This window comes from Delphinus delphis, chromosome 4 (assembly GCF_949987515.2).
Source record: "Delphinus delphis chromosome 4, mDelDel1.2, whole genome shotgun sequence".
NCBI classification, from domain to species: domain Eukaryota; kingdom Metazoa; phylum Chordata; class Mammalia; order Artiodactyla; family Delphinidae; genus Delphinus; species Delphinus delphis.
The window spans coordinates 118,827,484-118,841,335 of record NC_082686.1 but is presented as its reverse complement, the minus strand read 5'-3'; the positions used below and the strand labels follow the sequence as shown (position 1 = coordinate 118,841,335).

The 13,852-nt window shown below is 36.9% G+C and overlaps 1 protein-coding gene across 4 annotated transcripts in view; it reads left to right on the top strand.

Moving 5' to 3' along the window:
- TFDP2 (transcription factor Dp-2) overlaps window positions 1–13,852 on the top strand; it is a 171,580-nt gene that overhangs the window by 52,618 nt on the left and 105,110 nt on the right. Inside the window, exon 1 of one of the 4 annotated variants that reach the window (XM_060011360.1) lies at window positions 2,330–3,333. The exons of the other annotated variants lie outside the window; for them this stretch is intronic. The gene's annotated coding sequence lies outside the window, so the exon portion shown is untranslated. Of the gene's footprint in view, window positions 1–2,329; window positions 3,334–13,852 lie in introns of those variants that run through there. 4 annotated transcript variants of the gene reach the window in all.

The following is a 13,852-nucleotide window of genomic DNA, read 5'->3' as shown; positions in this document are numbered from 1 at the left end:
CCCAGACCGGGGCACGAATCCGTGTCCCCCGCATCGGCAGGCGGACTCTAAACCACTGCGCCACCAGGGAAGCCCTCCATGGGGTTTTTGTCTTAGTTTTTTTTCCTCACCTTGTACATTTTCCCTAGGCAATTTCATCTATTCTCACTGCTTTTACTTTGTGTATGGTTGATTCTCAAATCTGTACCTCTGGCCCAAACCTTTGTATTGAGTTTTTGTATATTTAACTGCTTATGGGACACCTTCATTTGAATAACTTATATGCATCTCAGACTCAGTCTGTCCATAATTAAAGTGATTATTTCACCCTCTCAAAACCTACTTTCCCTTTTCTTTATCTTACTGGATAGTACAGTAGTACCTTTCACCCTTTGCCCAAACCAGAAACTGAAGCATCATCTTTGACTCCTTTTTTGACCTCTCTGCTCCCAGTCAAATCACTTACAAGACTTGTTGATTCCAGCTACATATCTCAGTTCTCCCCACCCGCTTTCTCTATTCCACTGCTATTATCTTAGTTCAGACTACGATAAACTATTTCCTGGATTACTGTAGCTATTTTACTTGCTTTGAGATTTTATGTCTTTCTGTTTCATTCACTGTACTATAGCTACATACTTTTTCTCAAACACAGATCTGAACAAGTCTTCCCAAGTTAAAAAAACATTTTTTGTTCCTTATTGCCCTCAAGATAAAGTCCAAACTCCAGTTTAAAAGATCCTTCATGATATGGTTCTTGCTTTCATCTTTAGCCTTATCTCAGACATTTATGCTTCTGCTACACTGAACTACATTCTCTCTTGTCTGTCTGTCCCTCTTCTCCCTCCCCTCCCCCCCTTCTCTCTCTCTCTCTCTCTCTCTCTCTGTCTGTCTTTCTGTATTCTCTTCTCTGTACCTATAATGCCATACCTCTCTGACAGCATCCTCACTTCACTCCTGATAGATATACATTTCACCTGGCTAATTTCTGTTCATTCCTAGCATCTAAGTTTAGGTCTTACACCCACTTGGCCCACAAGCCTCTAATACTCTCTACTTATCCTGATTGCAGTATTTATCACACTGGACTTTAATTTTACTGATTTACTTATTGGTCCCCACCTGACTCCATGAAGTCAGAGACTTTTTTATCTTATTCATCACTGTTTCTGTAGAATAGATACTTCAAAGTAACTATTCCATAGTAGCTGCCCCAAACTGGAAATTTGTTGAAAGAATGCGTGTCTTTCCTTCTACCTATAATTCCCTTGGCCACTGGGCAAATTCCTGTTTATGCTTTAAAATCTAGCTGAGCACAAATTCCTCTGTACCTCCTTGTTACTGAGCCTCCTTTGTGTTAACCTTTGGACCCTGTAGATACTTTGTGATTGTCCTTATCACATTATATTGTGTTTCTTTATAAGATTGTCCTTTCTTTTTTTACTAGACTCTGAGCTCTTTAAGGACAGCGTCTTTTTTTTTTATATATATAAATTTATTTATATTTTATTTACTTTATTTTTGGCTGCATTGGGTCTTCAGTTGCCACGTGCAGGCTTTCTCCAGTTGTGGCGAGTGGGGGCTTCTCTTCGTTGTGGTGAGCACGGGCTCTTGTTGCTGAGCACGGGCTCTAGGAGCACATGCTTCAGTACTTGCAGCACGTGGGCTCAGTAGTTGTGGCTTGCGGGCTTAGTTGCTCCGCGGCATGTGGGATCTTCTTGGACCAGGGCTCGAACCTGTGTCCCCTGCACTGGCAGACGGATTCTTAACCATTGCACCACCAGGGAAGCCCAGGGTCTTTTTTCATATTTTTGTCTTTAGAGTCTAGCTTGGCATCTAGCGCAGTTATATATATTCAGTAAATTTTTAAAAGTTTATTTTTTATTGAAATATAGTTAATTTACAACATTGTGTTAGTTTCTGGTGTACATCAAAGTGATTCAGTTATACATATAAATATATTCTTTTTCATATTATTTTCCATTATAGGTTATTACAAGTTATTGAATATAGTTCCCTGTGCTATACAGTAGGACCTTGTTGTTTATCTATTTTATATATAGTAGTTTGTATCTGCTAACCCCAAACTCCTAATTTATCCCTCCCCTCCCTTCCCTTTTGCATACTAAGTACATATTGAACTGCAAGAGCTTGTTTTGCCATAGCATTTCCAGACTTTTAATGCAAATATTTACTTATCTAACCTTTGAGAAATGTATAAAGAAGGAACTTGCCTTGAATGCCTTTTGAAACAAAGTGTTAAGGTATTCAGTGAGGAAGGTTTCTGAGCTTTTTGTCTTAGGGCATCTATCTAAGAGTTGGAGGTCTAAAAGTTACATAATTAATTAAAATAAGAACAAGCCTGAAGATGATTTTATTCTGCCATAACCAGGCGAGTAGCAGAGGATTCGAAAGCAGTTGAGTATTCATATATCCTTGTCATAAATCATGTAATTGTGTATTATTTTTTATTTTATTTTACTTTATTATAAATTTATTTCCGGCTGTGTTGGGTCTTCGTTGCTGCGCATGGGCTTTCTTTAGTTGAGGCGAGCGGGGTCTACTCTTCATGGCAGTGTGTGGGCCTCTCATCGTGGTGACTTCTCTTATTGCAGAACATGGGCTCTAGATGTGTGGGCTTCAGTAGTTGTGGCTCTCGGGTTCAGTAGTTGTGGCTCGTGGGCTCAGTAGTTGTGGCTCACGGGCTCTAGAGCGCAGGCTCAGTAGTTGTGGCACATGGGCTTAGTTGCTCCGCGGCATGTGGGATCTTCCCAGACCAGGGATCGAAACCATGTCCCCTGCATTGGCAAACAGATTCTTAACCACTGCACCACCAGGGAAGCCCTGTATTATTTTTTTAAATGAAAGAAAAAGATAGTGTAACTCAGGGCTTCATTATCTCTAGTGTTGAAAGCCCAGCGGAACCTTTGTTGAAGTCAGGGATTCCTTCATTATCTGAGAGGTACATGCTGTTTCTTGGGCTATATCTTTGGGTGGTTCTGGCATGTGAAAGAGGCCATATTTGCCTGTAAGCTGTATGCGTTTCTCAGGCAGCTGCTGTGGGCTGAATTGCTTGTGTCTCTGCAGGTAGATGAGCCCTGCCGTGTATCCTCCTCTTGCTCCTTTATGTCCTCAGCAGAGCTAGCAGTGCCACCTTGCCAGCTCCTTCATTGCTTGCACATCAGATTGAAAATATGTGTATCTTTTACTCACTGCCAGTTCTGCACTGTCCAAGAGATTGCAGTAGCCTACAGCTATGGAAATGACAACCTACTAAAAGGAATGCAGCAACTCAAAAGAGGGAATATCCCTGGATAATCAGATTCCTCCTATGGAGGCAGAACTAATGGAAAGGTAAGAGAGAGCATGACAGGAAGAAAGAAGAATGGAACTCTCAAGAGGATACAGTTGGAACACCAAGAAAGTTGTTTTGGAACTAAAAATATATTCACAAGTCTTGAATCTAAGGAAGATTAAAAACAAAAAAATGGCCAAAGATGTACCATGAGCAAAACAATATTGATACTAAATAAATATACTAACAGCCTCAAGCTATTAAAGGGACAAAGAGAAATATTGTATTGTGATGAAAGGAACAATCTACCCAACAATCCAATTTTTAGGAAATGGGCAAAACTTATGAATAAACAGTTCACCGAAAAATATTAATGGTTCTTAACACAGATAAAAAGGCACTCTACCTCATTCACAAACCATACGTAATTTAAAATTACACTTGAGTACCATTTTTCACTCTATAAGGCTGGCGAGTATTAAGAAGTTTGGTAAAACACTGTTGTCAAGGGTGTAGGATTATACTGCTGGTGGGAGCATAACCTTTATGGGAAGCAATTTCACAGTATTTATTAATTTAACATTCACATTTCCTTTGACCAAGTGGTTCCAGTTTTAGGAATGTATTCTACTGATATGTTTATAAATTTGGGAAATAACATTTAATCTTTGTAGTATTGTATGTAATAGCAAAATATTGGCAACAGTGTAAATCCATCAGTAAGATCTGGCTAAATAGATTATGTTCAATACATGTAATGGGGTTCTGTGCAGATGTAAAATTGGGAGTGAGAAAGCTATGTACAAGTATGGAATGATCTACAAAGACACATTATTAACAAAAGCAAAGTGCAGAACAATGTGCCGAATAACCATTTGTTTAAAAAGAAGTGACGTAACAAGCACACGTATCATGTTTCTTGTAAGGATACACAAAGGCTTGACATTCCTTATCTGGTAGTTAGAGAAACAGTATCTTTCACAGAGAAGTTTTCATCTTAATGAAGTCCAACATTAAAGCCTCATTTTTTTTTTTTCATGGATCACACTTTTTGGTGTTGTATCTATAAAGTCATTACCACACTGAAGGTCAGTTAGATTTTTCTCTTATTTTTCTTCTAGGAGTTTTACAGTTTACATTTAGGTCTGTGATTCATTTTGAGTTAATTTTGTGACAGGTGTAAAGTATGTGTCTAATTCTTTTTTTTTTTCTGCATGTGGATGTCTGGTTGTTTCATCCTCATTTGTTGAAAAGACTGTCCTTTATCCATTGAATTGCCTTTGCTCCTTTGTCAAAGTCTAGTTGAAAGTATTTGTGTAGGTCTTTTTCTGGGCTCTCTATTCTATTCCACTGATCTATTTTCTTATTTTTTTGCTGATACCACACTGCCTTGATGACTGTGAGTCTTGAGGTTGGGTGGTATCAGTCCTCCAACTTTTCTTCTTCAATATTGTGTTGGCTATTCTGGGTCTTTTGCCTCTCTGTGTAAACTTTAGAGTCAGTTTGTTGATATCTACAAAATAACTTGCTGGGATTTTGATTGAGATTGCATTGACTCTGTACATCAGTGGGAATAACTGACATCTTAACAATATTAATTCTTCTATGCATAAACATGGACTTCTCTCTCCATTAATTAGATCTCTGATTTCTTTCATCACAATTTGGTAGTTTTCCACATATAGATCTTATACATATTATTGGATATATCCTTAAGTATTTCATTTTTTGGTGCTAATGTAGATGGCCTTGTGTTCGTAGTTTCAAACTCCAGTTATTCATTGTTGGTATATAAGAAAGCAGTTGACTTTTATTTATTAACCTTGTATCCTGCAACCTTGCTATAATCATGTATTAGTTCCAGGATTTTTTTTTTTTTGTAAATGATATTTTTGTTATTGGTGGTGTCTTTTTTCTTCTTTTCTTTTTTCTTTTTTTGGCCACGCTGCGTGGCATGTGGGATGTAAGGTCTTAGTTCCCTGACCAGGGAGCAAACATGTGCCCCCTGCAGTGGAAGTGTGGAGTCTTAACCACTGGACTGCCAGGGAAGTCCCTGTAAATGGTATTTTTAATTTCAGTATCTAGTTGTTCTTTGCGAGTATGTAGACACACAGTTGGTTTTTGTATCTTTTGTAGCCTGCTCCCTTGTGAAACTTATTTCTAGTAATTCTTTTGTGGATTTTTTAGGATTTCCCTTATATACTCTCACGTCATCTGTAAATAAAAAGTTTAACTTTTCCTTTCCAATTTGTATTTCTTTTTCTTTCCTAACATCACTGATTAGGACTTCCAGTTCAAGGTTAAGTAGAAATGGAGAGAGCAGAAATCCTTGCCTTGTTCTTGATCTTAGGAGGAAAGTATTGTCTTTTATTATTAGGTATGATGTTAGCTGGTAGAATTTTCATAGCCACCCTGCAACTGGTTGAGTAAGTTTCCCTTCTAAGTTTTCTGAGTGTTTTGATAATGAATGGTGGATTTTGGTTAAATGTTTTTTTTCTGCACCTATTGCAGTGATTATATATGGTGGGAGTAATTTTAGCCCATGAATATGGTGAGCTACATTGATTTTTACATGTCACAAAAACTTTGGATTCCTTGCATAAACAGCACTTAATTTTTAAAAAAATGAATTATTTTTTTGGCTGCGTTGGGTCTTCGTTGCCGTGCGTGGGCTTTATCTAGTTGCGGCAAGCGGGGGCTACTCTTCGTTGCGGTGCGCGGGCTTCTTATTGTGGAGGCTTCGCTTGTTGCAGAGCATGGACTCTAGGCGTGCAAGCTTCAGTAGTTGTGGCATGTGAGCTCAGTAGTTGTGGCACACAGGCTCAGTAGTTGTGGCACACGGGCTTAGTTGCTCTGTGGCATGTACGATCTTCCCAGACCAGGGCTTGAACCTGTGTCCCCTGCATTGGCAGGCAGGTTCTTAACCACTGCACCACCAGGGAAGCCTAACACCACTTAATTTTGAGAGGAGCTTATGAGTTCTCCATTTGGAGAGTATTGTTGATTAGAGCCTGTTTTGTACTATTTTTAATCCCTTATAATCTAGAGATGATTCTGGAATCCCTGTGTAACAGCAGGGAACCAGTTGAGGTTAGACAGTACATACGTTTATAGTGGAACCAATTGTTCAGGTTTTGTAACGTTTTTTTAAAAGATCTTCACAGCCTGGAAACAGAAATAAAAGAAAGCATTTTGTGGGTAAGGCAGTAGGAAGAGAAGGAATTCAGAGTTTCCCCAAAAGTGTTGCTGGAATGGCTCCTTATAGGGGCCATATGAATGCATGTCTGCTAAGAAGGGAATGTGAGAACTTACCTTCCTTGATGAGAAGAAGTTTAAAAGGAGCTGGAAAGGTGAAAGGGTAAGGAACTGGTATTAGAGATTATTTCAGTCCTCAAAATCTTAAAAAGAGAGTAGCTTGTATATTTTGGAGTTATATGTTTTATTAAAAAGGCTGCTAACGTTTGCCCCATTTTTTTTTAATTTTACTTAACAAATTTAAGTCCTCAAATATCTAGTAAGCTTTGTTTTATTTTATATTTCTTTGAACAGTAGGTATAAGCGACATTTGGTTGCTATTTCTATGAAAATTCTTTGGCAGGCTTCTAAATCTGAGGTCATGGTAGGGTAAGTTGGGCCTCTCTTGCTGTGTGAGGCTTACTGAGAGATTGTATTTTAATAAACACAGTGAATGGTTCTGGCTTTGCCTTTTGAATCTGAATTTGTTTTCAGGATATTTAAAAATATCTTAATGATCTGATAATAGAGTAACACATTCTACAAGTAGTTTTATCGACCTGTTCAATCCAGTAGCTTGCTTTTCCTGTAGGACCGGTGCCATCTGATCTTTTTCTCTTTTGTATTTTTCTGATCTTTTTTTCTCTTGTGTTTATCTACAAGATAAGTTTTATTTAAATAATCATGTTTAGTTTACCATACTACATAATTAAATACTAAAATAAGAATGATCTTTTAGAAATAAACGTTAAGTTCCTGATTTAAAACAAAAAATAAAGGAAAAATTAAAATGTTTTTAAATAGACTGTGCTTACTACATCTTTTATCTTCCTGTTAACTGCTTTCGCAATGTATATTGTGGTTAGGTAGAATTACATAACTTTGTTCTGTGTTTTGATTGCATGTTCTAGATTTATAAATAATTTTGATAACACAGTATGTTGTACCTGAGACCGAATAAAATGGGTTCCCCCCCCCCCTTTTTTTTTTTTTGTGGTATATGGGCCTCTCACCGTTGTGGCCTCCCCCGTCGCGGAGCACAGGCTCCGGACGCACAGGCTCAACGGCCATGGCTCACGGACCCAGCCGCTCCGCGGCATGTGGGATCTTCCCGATCCGGGGCACGAACCTGTGTCCCCTGCATCGGCAGGCGGACTCCCAACCACTGCGCCACCAGGGAAGCCCTCCCCATTTTTTAATATACATTTTTATTCTCTAGTCTGATAGTTAATATAAATTGCTTTATTATAGAGCGTGACATGATGATACCTATTTTTAATATCTTGAAATAACGAGTCACTATTTCTTATGAAAGGATGATAAATGGATATTATTCTTTTTGGAGGAAAGGATATCTGCAGTCTTGTTTCTGTAGTATTTCAAAATTCATTTTCAGTGAATCAGCTTGTAACTTAGTTGGCAGAGTAGAATACTGTTGATGTTAAAAGGTCCTTCTTTATGTGATTTCTTATTTGCTAGGTAGTTGGAAAATGGAGTTGATCTAATTGCCTGTTTTTATTTCCTATTCCTATATGGCTCACTGTCTTCTAGAAGAAAACTTTTCCACACCTTTAACTTAGCTAGCCATCTTGCTTACTATTGGTAACAACTATTGGTACTGGTTAATTTCAAACCCACAGCACTAAGGGAAGATGATAATTTTGATTGTCAATTGGAATTTAGTTCTAAAATCAACTTCTTAAATGTTTTCTTTTTTTGAATTTCCTCATTTAAATTTATCTTGTTTATGACCAACATAAAATTTGCATGAGTTGCCAAATCTAAAAGCAAAATATCAAAAATCATGCCTTAAAGTTGTTTAACAGCTTTGTTGCCAACACAGTGATTTGGCAATTTAAATTGCAAATGTTATTTAGGAAAGATTAAATTGCCTCTTCTGAATTTAACCTGGTTTCTCCTCTGCTTTATAAATTACCTAGTAAATAAAAATGGTAGCTGTGTCTTTAAAAAATACTAAATAGGAAAACTATTAAAAGTTGGTAAAATTTTACTAACTATATTTCTTTAGGAGTTTTTTATTCATTCTAATGAAAACACATTGTATTTTGCTTCATGTTGTAAAGTAAGTTTGATATATTTGAAAAGGGTCAGGTTTTGGAATCGGTGAAGCAGAGCTTCAAATTTCAGCTTTGCTATTTACTAGATCTACAATTGATAACATCGGAAATATACTAAATCTCTCTTCTGATTTTCACATTTGTGCTTTGGTGATTGTAATACCTACCTTGGAGGGATTATATTTTCTTATTTAACTCTCATGTGTAAAGCTTTATGCATAATGCTTAGCATGTAGTGGGTGCCCAATAAAATATTAATTCTCTTCTCCTTTACTTCCTTCATTGTTCCTTTGATATTTGAGCCTTTCCTTATCATTGTATCAATTATGTAGAAAATGTCTGCAAGTTGCTGGTTAAATTATTGAAAAAGACCAGCCTGAATACATTTAATTACAAGCTGTATTTTGAAGTAAAAGGAAATTGCTATCAGGATTTACTGGTAATACAAATTACTTCTTTCATTTTCTGCCTGTGAAACTAATTAAATCCAATTTTTTGCATATCTCAGAATAAGCCAGGACCTGTTTTGTCATCCCTTTCTTCAGTGACATCCTTTACATCCCCTTTAGTGAGTCCATTTGGGACCCATTAAAGTGTGACGAGTAGCATGACTGACACTGCAGACATGTAAATTACAAATCTAAAAGAAGTGGAACAGAAGATGAAAACATTTATCTGACATGAAGGCCCTCAGTCTCTCAGATGAGCAAAGTAGCAATTAGAATAATAGTTTCTAAAAATTATTTATCTTTTTTCCATTCCCTGATTAATAAAGGTGATGTTTTCTTAGTACGCCTGGAGGTTTAGAGTGCTTTAGTCCAGTAGTTCTTAAATTTTAGCAACAGAATCACCTGGAGGGCATCTCATAAAGATTGACTCCAGAGTTTCTGATTCAGTAGGTCTGGGGTGGGGTCTGAGAATTTATATTTCTAACAAGTTCCTAGGTGAAGCTGATACTGCTAGCCCTGGACCACACTTGGAGAATTACTACTCTAAGGGTATGTAGAAGAAGTGGGGATCAAGCACAAGGTAGAATCAGACTGACTTTTCTGCCTAAGATTTTTCACTCAATTCAGAAAACTTCTTCCAGTACCTTCTATGTGTCTACTACTGCGGTATCATCAAGCCTCACGTCTTAGACTTTCAAACCACAGATTTTGCTTTACGAAAGGACTCTACTGCCTAAGGAGCACTTCTAAAAGAAAAGACAAGTGAAGAAAGGAGGATAGGCTCTCCATTTTGTTGCTTTTTCAAACCTCTGTCCTCATGTTATAGCAATATTTTATCTTTTGCTAATTTTAATGCAAGAACATTGGCTCTTGTAATTCTATCTCGAGGTATCTCTCCTAAGGAAGTAAATTTTGACTTATAATTAATATAGACAAAGACAGGTATTTATCATAGCATTGTTTGTAAATAGCAAAAAAGTAGCTCACACACAGAAGTATATTACTAGGTGATTTTAAAGTAAATTGTGTTTGTATATGATAGCTAAATTTGTAGTCGTATTTTGCTTATGAAGGAACACATTTTGAAAATAGAAAATGCTTAATACACATAATTATTTTACGTAGGTATGTTTTGATACAATTTAACCTCACATTTAAGTAAAATTGTATGTATTCTATGTTCTTAACTATGTGACATTTATAGAAAAATGAGGAAATCTATCAAATTACAGGTATCTTTTCGAATATGAGATTATGATTGATTGGTACTATATATTTTCTGCATTTTGTAATGTATCCAGAATGGAGTATTTACTTTTACAATGAAAATATTCATGTCATATATTTACATATATATATGTGTGTATGTATATATATATAAAGTTATCAAGTTTTAGTTGAAATACATAGAGAAAAGTACAAATATAGGTGTACAGTTCAGTGAAATTTCACAAACCAGCACTCGAAACTAGAAGCAAAATACCAGCATCCCAGAAGCATGCTTTGTGCTCCCCTTGAAGGCTAAGTGCTGTCTTGACCTCTAACAGGATAGACTATTTTTGTCTGTTTTGGGGCTTTACATATGGAATCATACAGCATTTATTCTTTGTGACTTGCTTTTCTTGCTCAACATGTTTGTGAGATTCATCCATATTGTATGTAGTTGTACTTGATCTTTTCTCATTGCTATATAATATTCCGCTGTGTAACTAAACCATAATTTATTTATTCATTCTAATGCAATTGGGCATTTGGGTAGTTTTCAGTTTGGGGATATTACAACTAGTGATCTGACAATATAATTTTAAAATACCGAGTCTGTCAAGTGTATTTTCGTAATTCAATTTTATTTTCCTATTACCTTATATTATATTGAAGTTATGTTCTCATATGCAAATTCTTCAGTAGAATGAGTTTAAATTTTTTGTCAAAGACAGATAAGTTGATAGGCTGTTGGCAGTTGTAATCAGGAACATTACTAGACTCAATACTTTTAAAGCACTACACAGATATAAAAAAATTTTTTTAATTTAATTTTATTTATTTTCTTATACAGCAGATTCATATTAGTTATCCATTTTATACATATTAGTATATAAATGTCAATCTCAGTCTCCCAATTCATCACCCCTCCAGCTGCTTTCCGCCCTTGGTGTCCATACGTTTGTTCTCTACATCTGTGTCTCAATTTCTGCCCTGCAAACCAGTTCATCTGTACAATTTTTCTAGGTTCCACATATATGCGTTAATGTACGATATTTGTTTTTCTCTTTCTGACTTACTTCACTCTGTATGACAGTCTCTAGATTCATCCACGTCTCTACAAATGACCCAATTTCATTCCTTTTTATGGCCGAGTAATATTCCATTGTATATATGTACCTCATCTTCTTTATCCATTTGTCTGTTGATGAGTATTTATGTTGCTTCCATGACCCAGCTATTGTAAATAGTGCCGCAGTGAACATTGGGGTGTATGTGTCTTTCTGAATTATGGTTTTCTCAGGGTATATGCCCAGTAGTGGGATTGCTGGGTCATATGGTAATTCTATTTTTAGTTTTTTCAGGAACCTCCATACTGTTCTCCATAGTGGCTGTATCAATTTACATTCCCCCCAGCAATGCAAGAGGGTTCCCTTTTCTCCACACCCTCTCCAGCATTTGTTGTTTGTAGATTTTCTGATGATGCCCATTCTAACTGGTGTGAGGTGATACCTCATTGTAGTTTTGATTGGCATTTCTCTAATAGTTAGTGATGTTGAGCAGCTTTTCGTGTGCTTCTTGGCCATCTGTATGTCTTTGGAGAAATGTCTGTTTAGGTCATCTGCCCATTTTTGGATTGGGTCGTTCTTTTAATATTGAGCTGCATGAGCTGTTTATATATTTTGGAGATTAATCCTTTGTCCGTTGATTCCTTGGCAAATATTTTCTCCCATTCTGAGGGTTGTCTTTTCGTCTTGTTTGTAGTTTCCTTTGCTTTGCAAAAGCTTTTAAGTTTCATTAGGTCCCATTTGTTTGTTTTTGTTTTAATTTCCGTTACTCTAGGAGGTGGATCAAAAAAGATCTTGCTGTGATTTATGTCAAAGAGTGTTCTTCCTATGTTTTCCTCTAAGAGTTTTATAGTGTCCGGTCTTACATTTGGGACTCGAATCCATTTTGAGTTTATTTCTGTGTATGGTGTTAGGGAGTGTTCTAATTTCATTCTTTTACATGCAGCTGTCCAGTTTTCCCAGCACCACTTATTGAAGAGACTGTCTTTTCTCCATTGTATATCCTTGCCTCTTTGTCATAGATTAGTTGACCATAGGTGTGTGGGTTTATCTCTGAGCTTTCTATCCTGTTCCATTGATCTATATTTCTGTTTTTGTGCCAGTACCATATTGTCTTGATTACTGTAGCTTTGTAGTATAGCCTGAAGTCAGGGAGTCTGATTCTTCCAGCTGTTGTTTTTTTCCCTCAAGACTGGTTTGGCTATTCGGGGACTTTTGTGTCTCCATACAAACTTTAAGATTTTTTTGTTCTAGTTCTGTAAAAAATGCCATTGGTAATTTGATAGGGATTGCATTGAATCTGTAGATTGCTTTGGGTAGTATAGTCATTTTCACAATATTGATTCTTCCAATGCAAGAACATGGTATATCTCTCCATCTGTTTGTATCATCTTTAATTTCTTTCATCAGTGTCTTACAGTTTTCTGCATACAGGTCTTTTGTCTCCCTAGGTAGGTTTATTCCTAGGTATTTTATTCTTTTTGTTGCAGTGGTAAATGGGAGTGTTTCCTTAATTTCTCTTTCAGATTATTTCATCATTAGTGTATAGGAATGCAAGAGATTTCTGTGCATTAATTTTTTTTTCTTTTTTTTTGCGGTACGCGGGCCTTTCACTGTTGTGGCCTCTCCCATTGCGGAGCAGAGGCTCCGGACGCACAGGCTCAGAGACCATGGCTCACGGGCCTAGGCGCTCCGCGGCATGTGGGATCTTCCCGGACCGGGGCACGAACCTGTGTCCCCTGCATCAGCAGGCGGACTCTCAACCACTGCGCCACCAGGGAAGCCCCTGTGCATTAATTTTGTATCCTGCTACTTTACCAAATTCATTGAGTAGCTCTAGTAGTTTTCTGGTGGCATCTTTAGGATTCTCTATATATAGTATCATGTCATCTGCAAAGAGTGACAGTTTTACTTCTTCTTTTCCGATTTGTATTCCTTTTATTTCTTTTTCTTCTCTGATTGCTGTGGCTAGGACTTCCAGAACTATGTTGAATAATAGTGGTGAGAGTGGACATCCTTGTCTTGTTCCTGACCTTAGAGGAAATGCTTTCAGTTTTTCACCATTGAGAATGATGTTTGCTGTGGGTTTGTCATATATGGCGTTTATTATGTTGAGGTAGGTTCCCTCTATACCCACTTTTGGGAGAGTTTTTATCATAAATGGGTGTTGAATTTTGTCAAAAGCTGTTTCTGCATCTATTGAGATGATCATATGTTTTTTATTCTTCAGTTTGTTAATATGGTGTATCACATTGATTGGTTTGCGCATAATGAAGAATCCTGCATCCCTGGGATAAATCCCAGTTGATCATGGTGTATGATCCTTTTAATGTGTTCTTGGATTCTGTTTGCTAGTATTTTGTTGAGGATTTTTGCATCTATAGTCATGAGTGATATTGGTCTGTAATTTTCTTTTTTTGTAGTATCTTTGTCTGGTTTTGGTATCAGGGTGATAGTGGCCTCATAGAATGAGTTTGGGAGTGTTCCTTCGTCTGCAGTTTTTTGGAAGCGTTTGAGAAGGATGGGTGTTAACTCTTCTCTAAATGT